Raw genomic sequence first — 22,178 nt, 5'->3', positions numbered from 1 at the left:
AAAAAAAAAAAAAAAGGCAACTCAGATCCTACTACAAAACAGAAACATCATGGCCAAGGAGAGCAGACCTGTGGTTTAGGTGGAGGGGGCAGAGAGGGAGTGGGATGGATGGGCAGTTGGGGTTTTGGGATGCAAACTGTTATATTTGGAATGGGTGGGCAGTGGAGCCCTCTGTACAGCACAGGGAACTGTGTGCAACTGGGGCACTTTGCCGTACAACAGAAATCAAAGAAACACTGTAAATCAACTATACTTTCATAAAAAAGACAAGATTAAATTGAATAAAGATCAATTAATAGCGACTTAAGAAATATAAATTTGACAAATTATCTAGTAAGAACACAAAAAGAAGGAAAAATACAATACATACGATTAGGAATGAAAATGGAACATCACCACTAATGGAGCAAAGATTTAAAAGCAATAAAAAATAATTATAAACTTTATGCCAGGTCATTCTAGAACCTATAAGAAATGGAAGACTACTTGTAAAAAATATATAAACTACAATAGTGGACTCAAAACTTTAAAACGATTAAAAAACTAAATAATTAATTAAAAAAAATAACAATTTCATTTGCGCATACCCAGGATCAGATGATTTAACACAAGCATTCTGTGAAACACACTAGGCAATTTTTGTTGTTGTTGTTGTTTCTTTGCTTTTCTTAGAGCTACACCCAAGGCATATGGGAGTTGCTAGGCTAGGGGTTGAATCAGAGCTACAGTTGCTGGCTTTTACCACAGGTCATGGCAACGCTGGATCCTTAACCCACTAAGCAAGGCCAAGGATCGAACCTGCATCTTCATGGGTACTAGTGGGATTCGCTTCCACTGTGCCAAAATGGGAATCCCCAGGCAAATTTTTCAAGACTGGAAAAGAAGTTTGCTTTCCAAATCCTTTTATCAACTTAGCAAAATCTTGAGACCAAACCCAGGGGAGGATATTACAAAAAAAAAAAAAAAAAAAAAAACCACAAAAAAAACTGCAGAACAATTTTACTCATAAAGTAGATATAAAACTCATTTTTTTTAAATGGTAGCAAACCAAATAAAGCAACATAAGAAATAATATAATACCAAGTATTAAAAGTCAGATTTACCCTAAGTAAACAGAGGCACAGTCAAGTCAGGTTTACCCAGGAATGCAAAATTGATTTAATATTAGAAACTGTTAATCCATCTCACCATACTAATTAATTAGAGATGAAAACTCCTATGATCTTATCAATAGATCAATAGATAAAAATTAAATATCAATCATTTAATATCCAGGTTGTATAGTATATTAGAAAATGATAAATCCAGAAAAAGCTCAAGTAGGATAAAGAATAAGTACTGGGGGTAATTTGAAAAGAGAATGCTTTAGCAACCTAAATGCATTTCCATATACCAGCAGACTCACAAAAGATATAATAAAGACAGACATCATTTACAATAGCAACCAAAGAGATATTTCCTATATAGAAGTAAATAAAATACATGCAAACTTTTCTGGAGCACATTAGTAAACTCTATTAAAAGACATTCACAGAGAATTTAATACATGGAGTGACTCCATAAACACAGGTTGAAAAACTGTAATCATAAAAATGCCTTTCTCCTTAGATTGTTCTATGGCTTTAATTTCAATCCTTCCAAATTTATGAAATTTGATAAACCATTTCAAAATATTTATATGGAAGAGCAAAGGTGGCGGGGGGAGAATGGATAAACACTCCTGGGAAAAAAAGAACCAGGCTGGGGGCAGACGTACTCAACTAGAAAGCAAAATTAAGTATTAAATTACAGTAAAACTGTATCGAAGGTGGTGTATAATTAGCACAGTGATTGATAACAGAACAGAGAGCCTTCCAGCAGAGCGGTATGTAAACGGACACTGGACATAAGACAAAACAGCCACTGCAAATGATTGGGACTGGAGTATGGAATACTAGGAAGGGTATAACAATAATTCGGTAACTTTTTGGACAAAAGAGAATTTGTATTCCCACCTCACACTATGCTTTAAAATAAATCCAAGTGGATAAAATAGAGAAGATAAGCCTATAAAACTTGTAGAAAACAACATAGGAAAACATACATGAGGACACCAACTATAAAATAGTGATACATTTGATATTAAAATTAATAGTCTTATGGCTAAAAAAGGTTTCAGAAAGGCCATGCAAAACCCAGCCACAAAGATGAGATGTTTCTTGTGTTTATGTCCGACAAAATTTTCGTATCCTGGCTGTAAGAACCACTAGGCAGCGGACAAGCAACCAACGAGAAACCAGGATGAGGGAGATGGACAGGGTATTCCTGGGGAGGAAGACTAGATGGTGGTCAACATAAGACAGTTGTTCAGGGACTTGTGAATTAATCCTATGAGAGCGTCTATACTTCCTCCAGATAGAGGAAATGAAAATACTAGACATTATCAAGTGTCGCTGAGGACAAGGAGTCAAGAGTGCTCATACACACTGATACATTAGCACGTGTACTTTAGGAAGCAATTTGGCATTATCTAGAAAAGGTGAAGACGTATAGATGCCACGGCCCAGGAAACCCACCCTTGGATGCATACCTGACAGGTGCTCTTGTGTGTCTACACTAAAAGGACATACAAAAATGTTCATACATGGGGACATAGAATGGTACAGCCACTCTGGAAAATAGTTTGGCACCTTCCTACAAAACTCAACATGTGCTTACCATACAACCCAGCTATCACACCCTTGGGTGTTTATCCCAGAGAAATAAAAACCATGTTCACACAAGAATCAATACACAAAAGTGCATAGCAGGTTTATGAACGAGCTCCCCTCCTAGAAACAACCCCAGTGTCCTTCACAGTGCATGGCTAAACCGTGGTACCACTACCCTATGGCATGGTGGTAGTACCGCTGCATTACACTCAGTTCAAAAGGAAGAAACGTGGGGCATGCTACAACTTGGGTGGACCTCAGGGGAAATATGATGGCCTGAAAAAAGAAAGCCATCTCAAAAGGTTACATGCTTTGCGATTCCATTTAAATTGCAGGTTTGAAATGACAAAATTATGGGGATGGAAAAAAATTGGTCCCCAGGGATCAGAGAAGGAGAAAGGGAGGGAAGCAGCTATGGCCCTAAAAGGGTAGCATAAAAGAGTATTATAATGGAACTTCTCTGTATCTTGACCATGTAGTGAAATTCCATGGAACTAAACACACACACGCACACACGCACACACACACACACACACACACACGTGAGTGCATGAGAACTGGCCAAGTCTGAATAAAGTAAATGGACTGTGTTAATTTCAGTTTCCTAGCTGTGATATTGTACTATAATCATGCGCGATGTTACCACTGTGAGAAGATGGAAGCAGGGCACAGAGATCTCTTTGTATGCATGTGAATGTACAATAATCTCAAACATTTTTTCAAATGTTCACATAAGAACTGTTTTTAATAGAGAAAAACATCTTGTATAAAAATCTAGACGTCATTTTGGTAGGAGAATGAATTAATAAGTCATGATACATTTAGGCACCAGAAAATTATATAACAGGAAAATGAAAATTTTACAGCCTCACATATCAATAGAGGTAAAGCTCCAAAACATTTTAATTGTGGGAAAAAGAAATCTGCAGAAGAATTAATAAAATATGGCTTTGTATATGATTCATAAATAGGTAAAACTCAAGAAGATATTTTGATTAAGAATGCATCCCAATGTGATAAAATTATGAAGAGAAGAAAATGATACATACCATATTCAGGTATGGTAGAAGGTGGGACACAGAAAACAGACTTAGAGGCTGGGGATTGATAGGCTTTGATGTTTGTGTACCTCCTATCCAGTCTGTCTTGTTTTACACTTCATGCTTATGGTACACTCTTCTGTGTATATATACGATGTGGAATTAAAATAGGATAAATAGCTTATTGGGATAGAAATCTGCTAGGGGGGAAAAAGAGGTCATATGAAAGACTATGGAAGCTATAAAACTATGATGTTAGTGCAATTAAGTTCCAATTCCAAAGTCCTCTAGAGGAAGGCACTAATAACAAAGCAACAAACAATTTAGATTACATTTACAACAGGGCTAGACAGTGTGCACATGCACACACATACACACACGTACACCAAACACATGCTCTAATTCGGCATGAGAACTCTGCTTATAATATAATTAGCAAAACAAAAATACCCACTTGCAGACAATAGGGAGATGCCTGTAATACGGAAAACTATGCATGGTGGTTCTGTGCATATGCTCTGCAGTCAGACTACGTAGGTGTGGCTCCTGCTGCCACCATCCTCTAGTTGAGAACCCTTGGGCAAGAAGTCTCACGTGTGAAATAGGCTGATAGAGCAGCGCTCAAATGGTTTGATCTTATGACCCCTTTAAACCCTTAAAATTATTAAGGACCTCAAAGATCTATTGTCTATGTGGGTCATAATATCAATATTTTCAGTTTATTAATTTATTAAATAATGTTAAATCTATTTTATGTTCATATCAATAATATATTTAATGAAAAAATATATCCTGAAGCAAAAATAGTTGATGAGAGCAGCACTGTTTCACATGTATGCAAACTTCCTTTTTTAGTGTATTTTATTAAAGTATAGTTGATTTAAAGTGTTGTGCCAATTTCTGCTATACAGCATAGTAACCCCAGTATACATATATATATACATTGTTTCTCATACTTTCTTCCATCAGGTTTTATCTCAAGAGATTGAATACAGCTCCCTGTGCTGTACAAAAGGACCTCATTGCTTATCTATCTAATGCAAACCTCTTTAACGTCTGACTTAGAAAACAGCTGAATGCTCACAGTTGCGTCAACATTAATGTTGCAATATGTTGTTTTGGTTCAAGTATATGAAGAGAATCCAGCTTCACACAAATATGAAGTTCATTTTCCTGTGAAATCCTAGCAAACTCTCAAGGACCACACCTTAACAACCACTAGATTAAAAGATTTCCAGTTCTAAGACTACAAATTAAACACATGTAGCAATCTTTTCTTTCCTACACCAAACCATGTTACAGAAAATGTATTAAAAAGTCATGGCTGTGCTTAAAAAACTAGGCATGTGTGCATGAGGGAACAGGGGTGGGATTCACTGAAGGAGCATTCAAGCATAAAAGAAAAAATCATGCCCTGACATGGCTGAAGTCAAAACCTGAAGGTGGCCTGAGAGAATTAACTTGGTTGCTGGATAAGTTGAGGCACACTCAGCAGATAAAACCTTGTGTATCATGTCCACGGTCCTCAGGGATCAGGAAGCAGCAAAGAGCAGTATCTGTCTGCTGGTGGGAGCTAAGATCAAAGAGCCTGTAAGCACTTTTGGTGCCAGGAGAAATTAGGTGCTCAAGCTGAGAATGCCAACAGCTCTACCCAGCCACCAATCCACTCTTGCCCATTCTCACCACACAGTTCATTCACAACAGTGCTACCTGGGAAGGTCCCTCGCATACAGACAATGGAGAACTGAACAGGAAATTTCAATCACTGAGATAAACACAATCAAAGAGCATCCAATATTGGAAGGAATTCAAGAAAATCATCTAATACTGAAAGAGGCAACACACTCAATCGATGGTAGAATTTATAGCTGAGGACAAACCATAAAGCTCTTAGAAGAGGACTCTTTTTTTTTAAGATAATTACACTCAGAGAGAAACTTTAAAACAAAACACATTGTTCATTAACTTATTCAAGTGAAAAATATAAATGATGGAGGGAAATTATCAATAGATGGATTAAAAAGCCAAATAAAGAGAAACACCCAGTGAGCTGGAAGACTGAGTTATTGAATATTTTTTCAGAATGCAGCCAAAGGGATAAGATGAAAATGAGGAAAGTTAAGTTTAAAAAATGTGAAAAGACAGATCCAGAAATCAAAAAGGTTCTCAGGGAAATTCTGGAGAAGGTGGGAACTGATAAAGGCGAGACAGCAATGAGGAAAGAAAGAAGAGCCAAGTACTAAGGGTGAACACCAATAGTCCTCAGTGTGGGAGAGACCCACTGAGTGCTGAGCAAGATCATATCAAGGAGACGTGGAACACTCTAAAATCTGCTAGGGGAGTTCCCGTCGTGGCGCAGTGGTTAACGAATCCGACTAGGAACCATGAGGTTGCGGGTTCGGTCCCTGCCCTTGCTCAGTGGGTTAACGATCCGGCGTTGCCGGGAGCTGTGGTGTAGATTGCAGACGCGGCTCGGATCCCGTGTTGCTGTGGCTCTGGCGTAGGCCGGTGGCTACAGCTCCGATTGGACCCCTAGCCTGGGAACCTCCATATGCCGCGGGAGCGGCCCAAGAAATAGCAAAAAAAAAAGACAAAAAAAAAAAAAAATAAAAAATAAAATAAAATAAAATCTGCTAGGAAACTCAGACAGAATACCTCCACACGAATAAGCCCCAGACTGAGCCGAGAGAAGGGGCTGATGATATATAAACAGAACTCTTGCCCATGAGCTGCAGCAACCAGTCCAGGAAGCCAAGCCATGATCTCTAAGGGCCACCCCAGGAAGGCAGGCAGCTTTCTGCAAGTAAGACGTATAGGGAGCCAAGCAGTGACGACTTCTATAATAATCATCCCCAAATGACCAGAACTTTATTAACAGCCGTTTCCAACTTAGGGCCAACCAGAGGAAGCAAAATATGTACCCCTAACCAACACATAGGATGTCATGCTTCTAATCAGCCCATCTATAGGTTCCAGCTGGGGACAAAAAAGCCTTCTCCTTTTTTCTGCTAGAAAGGTTTCCCACTCCACTGTCTGCCTCTGAGTTTCTGCCAAAGCACAAGCGATGGTGGCTCCCTCCCTCACTACAGCAAGCTCTGAATAAATAGCATCTGCTTGTCCTCACCTGGCTTGTCCTTATGCATTTCCACAGTCATAATGGGAGACCCCTGAGCCCTGCCTGCACTGTGCACTCATGGACCCCTTTGTGCCTTGCTGCTTGTCCAGGCTACAACCACAATGCTAGGTCTGAACTCTGCTCTCTTTGTGTTGAGTTTCTTGGCTGTTTATTCTCTATTTGTACACAGGCTTTGTGACTGGTTTACATTTTGGTATCCTTGGTTGAATTAGATCATTCCTTTCCATCCCTGCTTTGCTTTGGTTTGTGTTGCTGTTTTGTGCTGTGGTGTCTAACAGTGGTAGTCCTAAGAGGGAAACACACAGGGCAGAATGCAGGCAAAGGCCTTAGAAGTCTGCTGTTTGAGCTGGTCTCAGAGACTGTTCAGTTCTTACCACTGAATAAACTTTGCTGGGTTTCCCTTCTGTTTTGTATCCTAAGAGGTTGGCTTTGGTCTAAACAGAGTGTTCTCTTTGGTTTTCCACCTGCCATGGGCACCGACTGTTGGTCTGCATTAGGAGGCTACCAGCTCTCTGGTGAGGGCCGAAAACACAGGGAGTCCAATCATCACATTCCTGCCAACCATCCCCAACTCCCCTGGGGCCGTCCACGTCTAAATCCTCTCCACTACCTAGGAAAACTCCTGATTCTTTTATGTACCTTGATTAAAATCCTCATTCTTGTGTCTAACTTTCTAAATAGCATAACCTTACAAAGGATGACTTAGGCCTCCAGTAGCCTCTCCTGGGAACGTGTGATTTGAACAAAACTGTTCATTTGAGAAGAGACTTCAAAAAGAAAGGGAGTAAGATGTCACAACCCCCGTGACCAGCATTTTTGATTGGTATTAAATTATGAATAAGCAATCACTTCACTCACAGATTCTCTGGCCAACGCTAAGGAAATTTTGACAAACCTGCAAAAACAAAAGAGAATGTCTCCCCTAATAATTCCTCCTCTCTTTATCCTCTGGTTTTCCTCTATGCCCAGCCCTCCCTCTTCCTCCCTGTCCTTCCGCTCACTCCCCTTCTATATGGCCTCCCTCTCCCCATTTCAAGATACCCTACCTCTCCCCAGCCACTTACCTAAAACCTTGCAATGCCAATTGCCTATGAGGATCCATCCCTCCCATGAGCCAGTTGTACAGGCAACTGTAGAACTTAAGCCTTGAACCTGAGCTAAGAGCTATAATTAACGATGTCTCTAAATCCAAACAAGATCATGAATACGCACAGAAGAACTGAAACTTCTTTGGATACACAGAATAGGACCTGAGATTACCTGACCTAGATCAGCTTGTACACAGGCTGGTCACAACTGCAGATACTGAATCCTGGATAACAAAAGATGACTGGATTGATCTGAAAAGGGACCTATAGGTCCCTTTTCCACAATAAACCTGAGAGTTTGAAAAACAAAAAACAAAAACAAACAAACAAACAAACAAATAAAACCAAGGCCAGAAAAGTAATCCATCTTCTAAAAAGCCATACCTGAACCATTCCCCTCTCCAAAGTTGACTAAATCATAATTCCAGTATGCAAACAAGGCAAAACTACAGGAAAATTTCAGGGTTAGCTAGAAAATAACTTCTGACCACACCTGCGAGTGTAAAAAGAGGCTGATGTAGCAGCAGCCCTTCCATCCCATTTTGACGATGGAGTTAAACATGAAATTGGAGATCTAATTCAAAAACAGAAATCAGAGTGGGAAACAGCCACTTGAGCTAAACTCCAACACCCAGCAGAGGACTTTGATAGGGCTTTAGAACAAAAATGAAACTAGACTCAAATTAGCCTTGGCCCTGCAAATCCAACACCTACGTGGCCCACAACCCAACCAGCCACCTACTGACAGGATGCTTATAGACACTGTTTACAGAAGAACATAGAGTAAAGATTATCCCAACAAATGAAAGAAAACCAAGACAAAGAAAAACCCCACATTTAGGATCAGTGGGCGGCGGGGGGTGGGGAGTCTTTTATGTTTTTCATTTTATTAAAGCACAACTGATTTACAGTGCTGTGCCAATTGCTGCTACACAGCAAAGTGACCCAATCATACATATAGATATGAATATATTCTTTTTCTCATACTATCTGCCATCATGTTCTATATCCAAGAGATTGGATATAATTCTCTGTGCTGTACAGCAGGACCTCATTGCTTATCCATTTGAAATGTAATAGTTTGCATCTATTAACCCCAAATTCCCTTCTTATCCATGGCGTTCATGTGGTGAAGGCCCTGGGACATGGGTGTGTCACAGCAGGAGCATACCTTCACTTGCGACCCTGCAGGCTACTATCTAGGGCATACACTCAAAGAAGGGGCTAGTGTCAGCTCAAGGCCACTGCAGGCCACTTCATGTCACAAAGTAGATGCTGAGGCAGCAATATTATGCAATAGTTTTGCTGAATATTAGACACATATCCTTAAACAAGGAGAATTAACTGTACATATGAAGTCCTTCTCACCACCTCCTGGTGTCACCCATATACAAAGATATATGGGTGCTACTCTTTTTGCACTAAGCCCTGCCACCTCTGCTCAACCTCTTCCTCAAAGCAAACATAACACAAAAGTGGCACTATTTCAAATAAGCTACAGATTCCCCGTATCTCTAAGGCCTTAACTGATAGAATTTTCTTCCTGCTCTGTGACAGCACCTCTTCAAATTTAATGAGAGACTCCCTTTGCCAATGAAATTGTCACATCAAAGGTACACCGGGGGGTGAAGGGGGGCATTTCTTGAGGTTCTAGAGGACTCATCTATTCACAATTAAGTTGTGTCTGCCCCTGGATATAACCTTAGCTTCCTCCATTATATTTAATGCATGCTACAAATAAGGATCTTGACATTGTACCTGGCACTCTATGAATTAAAAATCTTGCATACATAGGCAACAATAATTGAAACAGAATCTCTAAAAGTTCCAATAGACACTATCACACCAACATCTAACCTTCCCCAATACTCCTTGAAGCCAGAAGCAAAGAAGAGGGATCAAATCTATTTGGAAGCCTTATATGGCAAGGTCTTCTCATTCCCTATCCCACTCCTGGTAACACTTCCATCCTGCCAGTAAAGAAACCTAGTGGATGGCAATATCCATTTGTTCAGGATCTCCAGCCCATGAGCAAAAAACGATTATCCCTTACTTCCCTATAGCACCCAACCCCAAAACAATCCTGTCAATTCCTCCTGAAGCTACTTGCTTCACTGTAGTGGATCTTTGCTTTGCCTATTTTCAGGATGCCTCTAGGCCAGGGCAGTCAATACCACTCTCTTCCTTCATGTGGGGAGGACAACAGTATATCTGGACAGTCATGCCCTAGGGGCTCATCGAAGCCCCCTCCTCTATCTCCCAGGTCCTCAGTCAAGACTTAAAAGATCTAAATCCCCCTTGTGATTCAGTTCTGATACAATATATCAATGACCTACTGTATTCAGACAACAATAAAACCCATGAAAATGATGCCATTTACTTTCTCCCAGCCTTAGCAGCAAAGGGACATAAAGTTTCAAAAGATGAATTTAAGTTTGACCAAACAGTTTATTAGTTAATGCATGATCTATTTAAGATGCAAAATCCTTCTCTCCTGATGAACTGAAGGCTCTTCAAACATATCTTACAATTGAGAGGGGTTTTTTTTTGTTTTGTTTTGTTTTGTTTTTTTGTCTTTTTGTCTTTTTGCCTTTTCTAGGGCTGCTCCTGCAGCATATGAAGGTTTCCCAGGCTAGGGGTCTAATTGGAGCTGTAACCACCGGCCTACGCCAGAGCCACAGCAACGTGGGATCTAAGCCACATCTGCAACCTACACCACAGCTCACAGCAATGCCAGATCCTTAGCCCACTGAGCAAGGCCAGGGACTAAACCCGCAACCTCATGTTCCTAGTCGGATTCGTTAACCACTGCACCACAACAGGAACTCCGAAGGGGTTTCTAGGTTTCACTGGATTTTTCAGACGACAGGTGCCGAATTTTTCTGAGATAGCAACACCTCTTTTATGAATTGACAAAGTCTCGTGAAAAGGCTCTGCTCTGAGAACTCAAACATGAACCGGTGTCCACAACCTGAGGAGGCTCTTCAACAGCCTCCCTCCCCAGGCATCCCTAACCACCAAAAGCTGTTTCATCCATTTGTGTGTGAGTGATATGAACAAGCCCTTGGGGTTTTAACTCAACTCCATGGGACTGCTTAGCATAACCTTATCTGTGACTCAGAAGCAAAGATGTGACTCAGGGCAACAGCTGCCACTTCAAAACTTGTTGATGTTTCTGCTGAACCGGTTCTAGGCTCCCCACTTGACCTGTGGGTCCACATGCAGTACAGACATTATGACCAACTGAGAACCCACAGCACTTTGCAGCCCCTGATTAACCTCTTGGGAAATTCTATTCCTCTCTCCTTCTCACGTTACCATGCACCACTGCAACAGCCAAATCCTGCCCCACAAGAAAGGGAGCCTCAACGTGGTTGTACCTCAGTTTGGAAACCCTCTGTACTTTGCTTAGGTTTAGTAGAGACTCCTACTGAGAACCTCAGCCTAATGTTATGCATTGATGGATCAGACCTCAAAAATGAAATGAAGGATATGCTGCCACAAATCTAAGCTCTGACGTAGAATATGGTCCTCTACCGGGGGTAAATCCAGCCCAGAAGGAAGAACTCACTGTGCTCCCTAAAGCTTGTCAACTACCCAAAGAGCAGAGACAAACATACACACCAAGAGGAGGGATGCCTTTGGAGTAGGATGACTTTGGGATGCTTTAGAAACAATGGGGGGTCACTCACTTCTGCTGGAACCCCATCAAAAATGGATAGCAAGTGAAGGAACTTTTAGGTGCACCCCTGCTTTCTAGAGAGTTAGCTATTACAAGGGCTGAGCCCACATAAAAATAGACAAAAGCTAAAGCAACTGCTTTAAGGTCATTACGCCAAACAAGTAATTTAACCAGGATTAAGAGCCCATCTAAACCCCAAAGGATACATCTCTAAAGGGAATCAAAAAGGCCATTATAAAATATCAACACAATAAGGATCAACAACAGGAGATGTGCTTTTATAAGGAGAACATCTGAAACAAAGTGACATAGGAAGATGGACAATAAAGGAATGAAAACACATGCAAGCAATAACAAGAAAGTTGACTGATAATACATGATGAGGTAGAACCAAAGACCAAAAGAACAAATAGAGTATTTTATATTGACTGAAAAAAACACCAACAACTACAAACCTATTTCAGTCATAAGTAGTCTCACCTTGTTTTTTGAGTGTGTTTTTCAGTGTCTGCTCCTTGCTTGGTATTGGGTCTTCCCTTTGCCTGGCTTCTAGAGAAAATCTCTCTCTTCCAGAAAACGTGTTTCTCCCATGTGTATTCTGGTGCTCTTTTTCCTTGACATTTGATAGTGTGCTGGTGAGAGATGCAGAGACAGAGGTATTCTTTAACCCTCCACTGAGACTCAGCCATGGGCCAACTGTGCACCTGGGGCTGGAGGAGTGGCCTCACAGTGGTCTTGCCCCTCCTCCAGACCTCGGGCTGGGTTTTATACTGTGCCTGCCCTGCCCCCAAGAGTAGAGCTTTTTCTCTTTTCCCCACACCCAGCTGCAAAGGATTGCCTCCAGTCCCATCTTCCCCAGCAAGATTAAGGCATTTGTTTTACAGAGGAGATAGGGTCTCAGTGGAGTTTCAGCAGGGCTGCCATCCACCTCCCCAGCCAGCATTGAGCTGAATGCCTGGTGCACTTCCTGAGAGAAATACATCAGTAAGAATTTGCAAACCTCCCTTATGTCTGGGATTCACACTCTTAATATAGCCCACCCCCAGCCCTTGGAATTATTTTCAAATTTCTGCCTGAATCTCCTGTGGACTTCTGTGGTAGCTGGTAGTCTGCCCCAGGGAAGTAGTTGCAGACTATTACACACCTGCAGACACTTGTCTTCCCAGTGACAACACTGAATTTTAATCTCAGCCCTCTGGCTCCCTGAGCCAGTGACAGTTGAGAAACCCCCATACCATCCTTTGTTCTGGGAAATGGCTTATGGAAAAGAACCACCCTTCCCCATGGGATGCAGATAAGATTTGATGTTTACTTTCTGTCCTGACTAGTATAAGGCTCAAGATGACTCTTGTGTTTATCAGGGGTGGGCCCAAACACAGACTTTTTTCCCCTTCTGCCTAAATCTACTGACAAAACCTTCCTCTTCCACCCTAGGCCAACTTCCTGTTCTTTATTGCAAGAATGAATAGCTAAATCTAGACTGTTTGTCCCCCTGGAACCAGCCAAACACAGAAATAAACATTTCCAGTTCAGCTCAGACTACCCAAGACTGCCCAACAGTCCCACCTGTAAATCCCCTACAACAACCCCTCTACTGCTCCCTATAAAGGTCTAACACAAAGCCACCACTGAGACGCCCTGATCTTCAAATCTGGGTACTGACACTATTGCAGTCATCTGAATAAAATCAACTTCTTAATGGGATGGTGCTTTATGTTCTTCACACCAGATTTCAGCTTAGTTATCTGCCCTCTGACATCAGTTCTCCAAAAGGTCAAGTAAAGACACATATTTGGGAGTTCCCGTCATGGCGCAGTGGTTAACAAATCCGACTAGGAACCATGAGGTTGCGGGTCGATCCCTGCCCTTGCTCAGTTGGTTGACGATCCAGTGTTGCCGTGAGCTGTGGTGTAGGTCGCAGATGCAGCTCGGATCCCACGTTGCTGTGGCTCTGGCATAGGTTGGCAGCTACAGCTCCGATTAGACCCCTAGCCTGGGAACCTCCATATGCCACGGGAGAGGCCCAAGAAATGGCAAAAAGACAAAAAAAAAAAAAGACACATATTTGCATTTATCCAGGTTTTTCCAGCTGTAAGTGTGAGAATAGGGCTCTTTCCAGCTCTCTAGATCTCAAGCAAAACAACAAGGCTTGGTTTTCATTTACCACTTCCAGGTGACCAATCAGGCTTTTTGGAAAACTTCCATTAAGAACTAATGGGTTTTAAACAATAAATTCACAAAAACTAAAAAGAAGACGAGCATAAAATAAAAGGAAATTATCCAACCAAAAAAAAAAAAAAGAAAGGAACAAAGGAGAAACATAGAATCAACTGGAAAACAAGGTTTAAAATGGCAATACATACATATTTATTGGTAATTACCTTAAATATCAATGGACTGATTGCTCCAATCAAAAGACATGGAGGGGCAGGCTGGGAAAAGAAAAGAAAGAGGGAGTTACAATACTGATATCAGCCAAAATAGACTATAAACAAAGGCCGTAAAGAAAAAGAAGGACACTATTTAATGATAAAAGGATCCATTCAAGAGGAGGATATTAGACTCATCAGTATAAATACCCTGAATATGGGAACACCCAAATACATAAGACAAATACTAACAGAAATAAAAGGAGAAACTGATGGGAATACAATAATAGTAGGAGATTTTTAACACCTCACTCACATCAATGGACAAGAACTCTAGACAGAAAATCAGGCAACAGAGACCTAAATGACACAACTGAACAGTTAGACTTTACAGATATTTTCAGGACATTACATCCAAAAAAAAATTAAAAAAAAAAACCCAGATATATGTTCTTTTCAAGTGCACAAGGAACATTCTCAAGGACTGACCATGTACTGGGGCACAAAACTAACCTCAACAAATTTAAGAGTATATAAATTATTTCAAGCAACTTCTCTGACCACGATGGCATGAGACTAGACATGAACTATAGAAAAAGAAATGAGAAAAAACTGACTACCTGGAGACTAAACAATATGCTATTAAAAATAACAATGGGTCAACATGGGAATCAGAATGAAAATTAAAAAATACCTTGAGACAGCTGATAATGAAAACACAACAATTTAAAATCCAAGGGATGCTGCAAAGGCAGCTTTCCTTAAAAAATAAGAAAAATCTCAAATCAACAACTTAGCCTACCACCTAAAACAACTAGCACAAGAAGAACAAACAAAACCTAAAGTCAGCAAAAGAAAGAAAATCATAAAGATCAGCAGAAGAGAGGAAATCAATAAAATAGAGATTCAAAAAACAATAGAAAAAAAATCAATAAAACCAAGAGATGGTTCTTTGAAAGGCTAAAAAAAATGACAAATCTCTGTCCAGACTCACCAAGAAGAAGAAAGAACTCAAAAAAGCAAAATAAGAAATGAAAAAGGAGAAATATCAACAGACACCACAAAAACACACACACAAAAAGAATACTATGAATAATTACATGCCAAAAATTTGAAAACTAGAAGAAAAGGACAACTTTCTAGAGACAAACAGTCCACACAAACTGAATCAAGAAGAAATAGATCAACTGAACAGACCTATCACTAGAAATGAAACTGAATATGTAATAGAAAGACTTCCCACAAAAAAAAAGTCCAGGATGAGATGGCTTCACAGGCGAATTCTACCAAACATAAAAAGATGAACTTATACACATCCTCCTTAAACTTTTCCAAAAGGCTTTAGAAGAAGGAATAATCTCCCCAAAATTCTATGAAACCACCATCACTCTAACACCAAAACTATACAAAGACACTACCAAAAAAGAAAATTATAAGCCAACATCTTTGAAAAATATAAACACAAAAATTCTCAACAAAATTTTAGCTAATAGAATCCAACAGCACATAAAAAAGATCATACACCATGACCAAGTGGGATTCATCCCAAGTTTACAAAGACAGTTCAATATATGCAAATGAAACAATATCATACACCACATTAACAAAAAAAAAAAAGTCAGAAACAACATGATCATTTCAAGAGATGCAGAAAAAGCATTTGAAAAATCCAATATCCATTTGTGATAAAAAACTCTTACCAAAGTGGGCATGGGAACACATCTTAACATAATAAAAGCCATTTATGACAAACCCACAGCCAATATAATATTCAACAGAGAAAAGCAGAAAGACTTTCTGCTAAAATCTGGAACAAGACAAGGATGCCCACTCTCACCACTTTTATTTAACATAGTATTGGAAGTCCTAGCCACAGCAATCAGACAAACAAAAGAGACAAAAGGTATCCAAATTGAAAGAGAAAAGGTAAAACTGTCACTCTATGCAGATGACATGATACTATATATAGAAAACCCTAAGGATTCTACCCCAAAACTACTCCAACTGATCAAGGAATTTAGAAAAGTAGCAGGATACAAGAATAACATTCAGAAATTGGTTGCACTTCTGTATACCAATAATGAAATATTAGAAAAGGAATACAAAAATAACTTTTAAATTCACATGCCCAAAAATTAAATACCTAGGAATAACCTGACCGAAGAGTTGAAAGACTTACATGCTGAGACCTATAAAATATTAATCAAGGAAATTAAAGAAGACTCAAAGAAAAAGAAAGATATTCCATGCTCCTGGATTGGAAGAATTAATTTTTTTTGTCTTTTTGTCTTTTCAGGGCCACACCCACAGCATATGGAGGTTCCCAGGCTAGGGGTCGAATCAGAGCTGTAGCTGCTGGCCTATGCCACAACCACAGTGACAAGGGATCCAAGTCCCATCTGTGACCTACACCACAGCCCACAGCAATGCTGGATCCTCAACCTACTTAGCAAGGCCAGGGAGTGAACCTGCATCCTAATGGATACTATTCAGGTTCGTTAACCACTGAGCCACAATGGCAACTCTGGAAGAATTGATACTGTTAAAATGGCCATACTACCCAAAGCAATCTAGAGATTTAATGCAATTAAATTGCCCATGAAATTTTCCACAGAACTAGAAAAAACAATCCAAAAATTTATATGGAACCATAAAAGACCCAGATTTGCCAAAGCAATCCTAAGGAATAAAAACCAAGCCAGAGGCACAACTCCCAGGCTTCAGACAATATTATGAAGCTACAATAATCAAGATAGTGTGGTACTGGTACCAAAACAGACATACAGATCAATGGAACAGAATAGAGAACCCAGAGATAAACTCAGACACCTATGGTCAATTAATCTTTGAAAAAGGAGGCAAGAAAGAAAAGTCTCTTCAGCAAGTGGTGCTGGGAAAACTGGACAGCTGCATGTAAATCAATGAAACTAGAACACACCCTCACACCATGCACAAAAATAAACTCAAAATGTCTTAAACACTTAAACATAAGACAAGACTCCATAAAACTCCCAGAAGAGAACATAGGCAAAACATTCTCTGATATCAACTGTAAAAATATTTTCTTAGGTCAGTCTCCCAAGGCAATAGAAATAAAAACAAAAATAAACCAATGGGATACAATCCAACTTACAAAATTTGGCACAGCTAAGGAAACCAAGAAAAAAAAGACAACCTACAGAATGGGAAAAAAATAGCAGCAATAATGCAACCAACAAGGGCTTAATCTCTAAAATATACAAACAACTCATACAACTCCAAAGCAAAAAAACCAAACAATCCAACTGAACAATGTGCAGAAAATCTAGGCAGACATTTCTCCAAAGAAGACACATGAATGGCCAAAACAGGCACATGAAAAAATGTTCAACATCACTTATTATTAGAGAAATGCAAATCAAAACTACAATGAGGTACCATCTCACATCGGTCCCAATGGTCATCATTAGTAAGTCTACAAATACCAAATCCTGAAGAGAAGAAATAGATACCTGGAGATGGGATTAAGATGGCGGAACAGAAAGACTGGAGCTCAACTTCTCTCATGAACACAGCAAAATTACAACCAAATGCTGAACAACCTTCAACCAAATGGACTAGAAACTTTCAAAAAGATATCCTGCTCTAGAAGACAAAGAGGAGGCTCCATCAAAAGATAGGAAGGGAGATTTTGTGATATAAATAACCCTATACCTCCTGGGTGGGAAGCCCACAGACCGGAAAGTAACATTATCACAGGGACTCACCTATAGGAGTCAGAGTTCTGAGCACCATGTCAAGTCCCCACACCTGGGGATCTGGCATTGGGAGGAAGAGCCCCCAAAGCATCTGGCACTGAAGGCCAGTGGAGCTTGTGCACAGGAGCTCCACAGGACTGGGAGAAATGGAGAGCCCATTCTTGAAAGGTGCACACAGACTTTCATGTGCACTGGGTCCCAGGACAAAAAAGAGGCTCCACAGGAATCTGGGTCAGACCTGACTGCAGTTCTTGGAGGATCTCCTAGGAAAAGAGGGGGTGACTGTTACTCATTGTCAGGGAAGGACATTTGAGGCAGAACTCTTGGGAATATTCATCAGTGTGCCTTTCTCTGGAGGTGGACATTTTGGAAAAATCTGGGGCCACACATCAGCACTGAGAAGCCCCAAGCCAAACAATAATCCAGGTGGGATCAAAGCCCTGCCCATCTGTAAATAGGCTGCCTAAAGACTTCCCATGCACACAGCCACCTCTAATCTCACCCAGAGACAAAGCCCCACCCACCAGAGGGATAGGAATCAGCCTCACTTACCAGTGGGCAGGCACCAGTGCCTCCCATTGGTAAGCCTACAGCAAGCCCCCATACCAGCTTCAGCCACAAGGGGGGAGCCGACATCAGAAGTAAGACTACAACTGTATTGTCTGCAAAAAGGTCAACACACCAAAAAACCTATAAAAATGAAAAGGCAGAGAACCATAACTCAGATAAGGGAGAAAGGAAAAAACCCCCCAAAACAGCTAAGTTATTTGAAGATTAACAGCCTCCAGGAAAAAGACTTTAGACTGATGATGCTGAAGATGATGCAAGACATTGGAAATAAACGGGAGGCAAAGATTGATAATTTACAGCAAACACTAAGAAAAGAAATACAAGGTTTAAAACTTAAGCAAGCAGAGATGCAAAATACAATAACTGAAATAAAAAAAAAATTCATTAGAAGCAACCAACAGCAGAAGAAAGGAGGCAGAAGAAGGAATAAGCAAGGTGGAGGACTAACTAGTGGAAATCGCTGATGCAGAACAAAAAAGACAAAAAAGATTGAAAAGAAATGAAGAGAGTCTCAGAGAACTCTGGGACAACGTTAAACATGCTAACATCTGTGTTATAGGGGTGCAGAAGGAGGAGAGAGAGAGAAAGGGAAAGAAAAAATATTCAAAGTGATAATAGCCAAAAATTTCCCTAACATGGTAAAGGAACCACCCACTCAAATCCAGGAGGCACAATGAGTACCATATAAATTAAACCCAAAGAGGAACACCCTGAGATACATATTAATCAAACTGACTAAAACTAAAGACAAAAAGAATTTATGGAAAGCAGCTAGGGGAAAGAAACAAAGAGCATACAAGGGAACCCCAATAAGGTTATTGCAGATTTTTCAGCAGAAATGCTGCAGGCCAGAAGGGAGTGGCACAATATACTTGGTGTTATGAAAGGAAAAAATCCTCCAACCGAGATTACTTTACCCAGCAAGGCTCTCATTCAGATTTGAAGGAGAAATCAAAAGCTTTACAGATAAGCAAAAGTTAGGAGAATTCAGCACCACTAAACCAGATTTACAACAAATACTAAAGGAACTTCTCTAGGCAGAAAAGAAAAGGCCACAAGCAAGAACAAAAATACTACAAATGATAAAGCTCACCTATAAAGGCATATATACAGTAAGGATATGAAATCATCCATGCACAATTATGCTACCAAAATCAGAAATTGTGAGACGAGGAGGGTACAAATGCAGGACACTGGCGATACACTTGCAATTAAGGGACCAACAACTTAAAACAATCTCATATATATAGAGAGAGAGACTCCTACATTAAAACTTCAGGGCAACTGAAAACCAAAAATCTACAATTGGTACACAAACACATAAGAAAAATCAACTCAAATATGACACTAAAGAGAGTCATCAAACCACAAGAGGAGAGAACAAGAGAAGAAGAGAAGAAAAATGACCAACAAAACCAAATCCAAAACAGTTAATAAAATGGCAGTAAGAACATACATATTAATAACTACCTTAAAAGCAAATGGACTATATGCCTCAAACAAAAGACAAAGACTGGCTGAATAGATACAAAAACAAGATCCATATATATTCTGTCTTCAAGAGATCCATTTCACTTCTAGGGACACATACAAATTGAAAGTGAGAGGATAGAAGAACATATTCCATGCAAATGGGAATCAAAAGAAAGCTGGAGGAGCAATACTCATGTCAGACAAAATAGACTTTAAAATGAAGAATATTTTAAGAGACAAGGATGGACATTACATAATGACCAAAGATCAATCCAAGAGGAAGTTATAAAAATTTTAAATATATATGCACCTAACATAGGATCACTACAATATATAAAGCAACTGCTAACAACCTTAAAAGGAGAAATTGACAATAACACAATTTTTAACACCTCACTTACAGCAATGGACAGATCAACCAGACAGAAAATCAATAAGCAAACACAGGCCCTGAATGAAGCATTAGACCAGATGGACTTAATAGATATTTATAGGACATTCCATCCAAAAGCAACAGAATACACATTCTTCCCAAGTGCACACAGAAAATTCTCTAAGATTGATCACATTCTGGGCCACAAATCAAGTTTCACTAAATTTAAGAAAATTGAAATCATATCAAGCATCTTTTCTGACCACAACAGTATAAGACCAGCAAGAAAGACAAGAAAGAAAGAAAGAAAGAAAGAAAGAAAGACAGACAGACAGACAGACAGACAGACAAGAAAGAAAGAAAGACCAGAAAGACATGAAGAAAAAAACTGCAAAAAACACCAACACGTGGACACTAAACATGCTACTAAACAATCAATGGATCACTGAAGAAACCAAAGAGGAAATTTAAAAATACCTATAAGCAAATAACAACAAAGATACAACAATCCAAAATCTATGGGATGTAGCAAAAGCAGTTCTAAGAGGGAAATTTACAGCAATACAAGCCTACCTCAGGAAATAAGAAAAAGCTCAAATAAACAACCTAACTTTACATCTAAAGCAGGTAGAGAGCAGACAAGACCTAACGTTAGCAGAATCAAAGAAATCATAAAGATCAGAGCAGAAATAAATGAAACAGAAATGAAGAAAACCGTAGAAAAGACCAATGAAACGAAAAGCTGGTCCTTTGAAAAGATCAACAAAATTGATAAACCCCTAGCCCGACTTACCAAGAAAGAGAGAGAGGACTCATATCAATAAAATAAGAAATGAAAAAGAAGTTACAATGAACATCACAGAAATACAAAGGATTGTAAGAGACCACTACATGCAACTCTATGCCAATAAAATGGAAAACCTAGAAGAAATGTACATATTCGTAGAAAAGTACAATCTTCCAAGACTAAACTAAGAAGAAATAGAAAAGATTAATGGACCAATCACAACTACTGAAACTGAAACTGTAATGAAAAAACTTCCAATAAACAAAGGTCCAGGACCAGATGGCTTCACAGGAGAATTCTGTCAAACATTTAGAGAAGAGCTAACACCTATCCTCTGAAACTATTCCAAATTGCAGAGGAAGGAACACTCCTAAACTCATTCTATGAGGCCACCATCACCCTGATACCAAAACCAGACAAAGATACCACAAAAAAAAGAAAATTACAGGCCAATTTCACTGATGAACATAGATGCAAAAAATCCACAACTAAATACTAGCAAACCAAATCCAACAATACATTAAAAGGATTGTACATCATGATCGAGTGGGATTTATCCCAGGGATGCAAGTATTCTTCAATATCTGAAAATCAATCAGTATGATACACCACATTAACAACCTGAAGAATAAAAACCATATGATGCTCTAAATAGACGCAGAAAAGTGGCACAGCAAAGGAAACCCTAAACAAAATGAAGACAACCCACAGAAAGGGAGAACATATTCACAAATGAAGCAAGTGACAAGGGATTCATCCAAAATTTATAAACACCTTCTGCAGCTCAATACCAAAAAAATGAACAACCCCACCAAAAAATATGACAGTTCTCCAAAGAGGATATACAGATGGCTAAAAAACACATGAAAAGATGTTCAACCTCACTAATTATTATATAAATGCACATCAAAACCACTATGATGTACCACCTTACACCAGCCAGAGTGGCCATCATCAAAAAGTCTACAAACAATAAGTGCTGGAGAGGGTGTGGAGAAAAGGGAACCCTCTTACACTGTTGGTGGGAATGTAAATTGGTGCAATCACTTTTGAAAACAGTATGGAGATTCCTCAGAAAACTAAAAATAGAATTACCATTTGATCCAGAAATCCCACTCCTAGGCATTTATCCAGAGAAAACCATGACTTGAAAAGATACGCGTACTCCAATGTTCATTGCAGCACTATATACAATAGCTAAGACATGGAAACAACTTAAATGCCCAATGACAG

General features: G+C 39.6%; 1 long non-coding RNA gene across 3 annotated transcripts in view; it reads right to left on the bottom strand.

The window, feature by feature from the left end:
- Positions 1-22,178, bottom strand: part of LOC110259494 (uncharacterized) — a 498,951-nt gene that overhangs the window by 44,797 nt on the left and 431,976 nt on the right. For all 3 annotated transcript variants that reach the window (XR_014838827.1, XR_014838829.1, XR_014838828.1), the window contains 2 exons: positions 14,018-14,068; positions 12,117-12,268 (listed from right to left, as the gene is read on the bottom strand). This is a non-coding gene — a long non-coding RNA (uncharacterized LOC110259494). The remainder of the gene's footprint in view (positions 1-12,116; positions 12,269-14,017; positions 14,069-22,178) is intronic.

This window comes from Sus scrofa, chromosome 2 (genome assembly GCF_054392235.1).
Source record: "Sus scrofa isolate SSC_HxYL_T2T_F1_AM1 chromosome 2, Sscrofa_HxYL_maternal_Yorkshire_Landrace_v2.0, whole genome shotgun sequence".
Taxonomy (NCBI): Eukaryota; Metazoa; Chordata; class Mammalia; order Artiodactyla; family Suidae; genus Sus; species Sus scrofa.
This window is presented reverse-complemented; position numbering and strand designations above follow the sequence as displayed.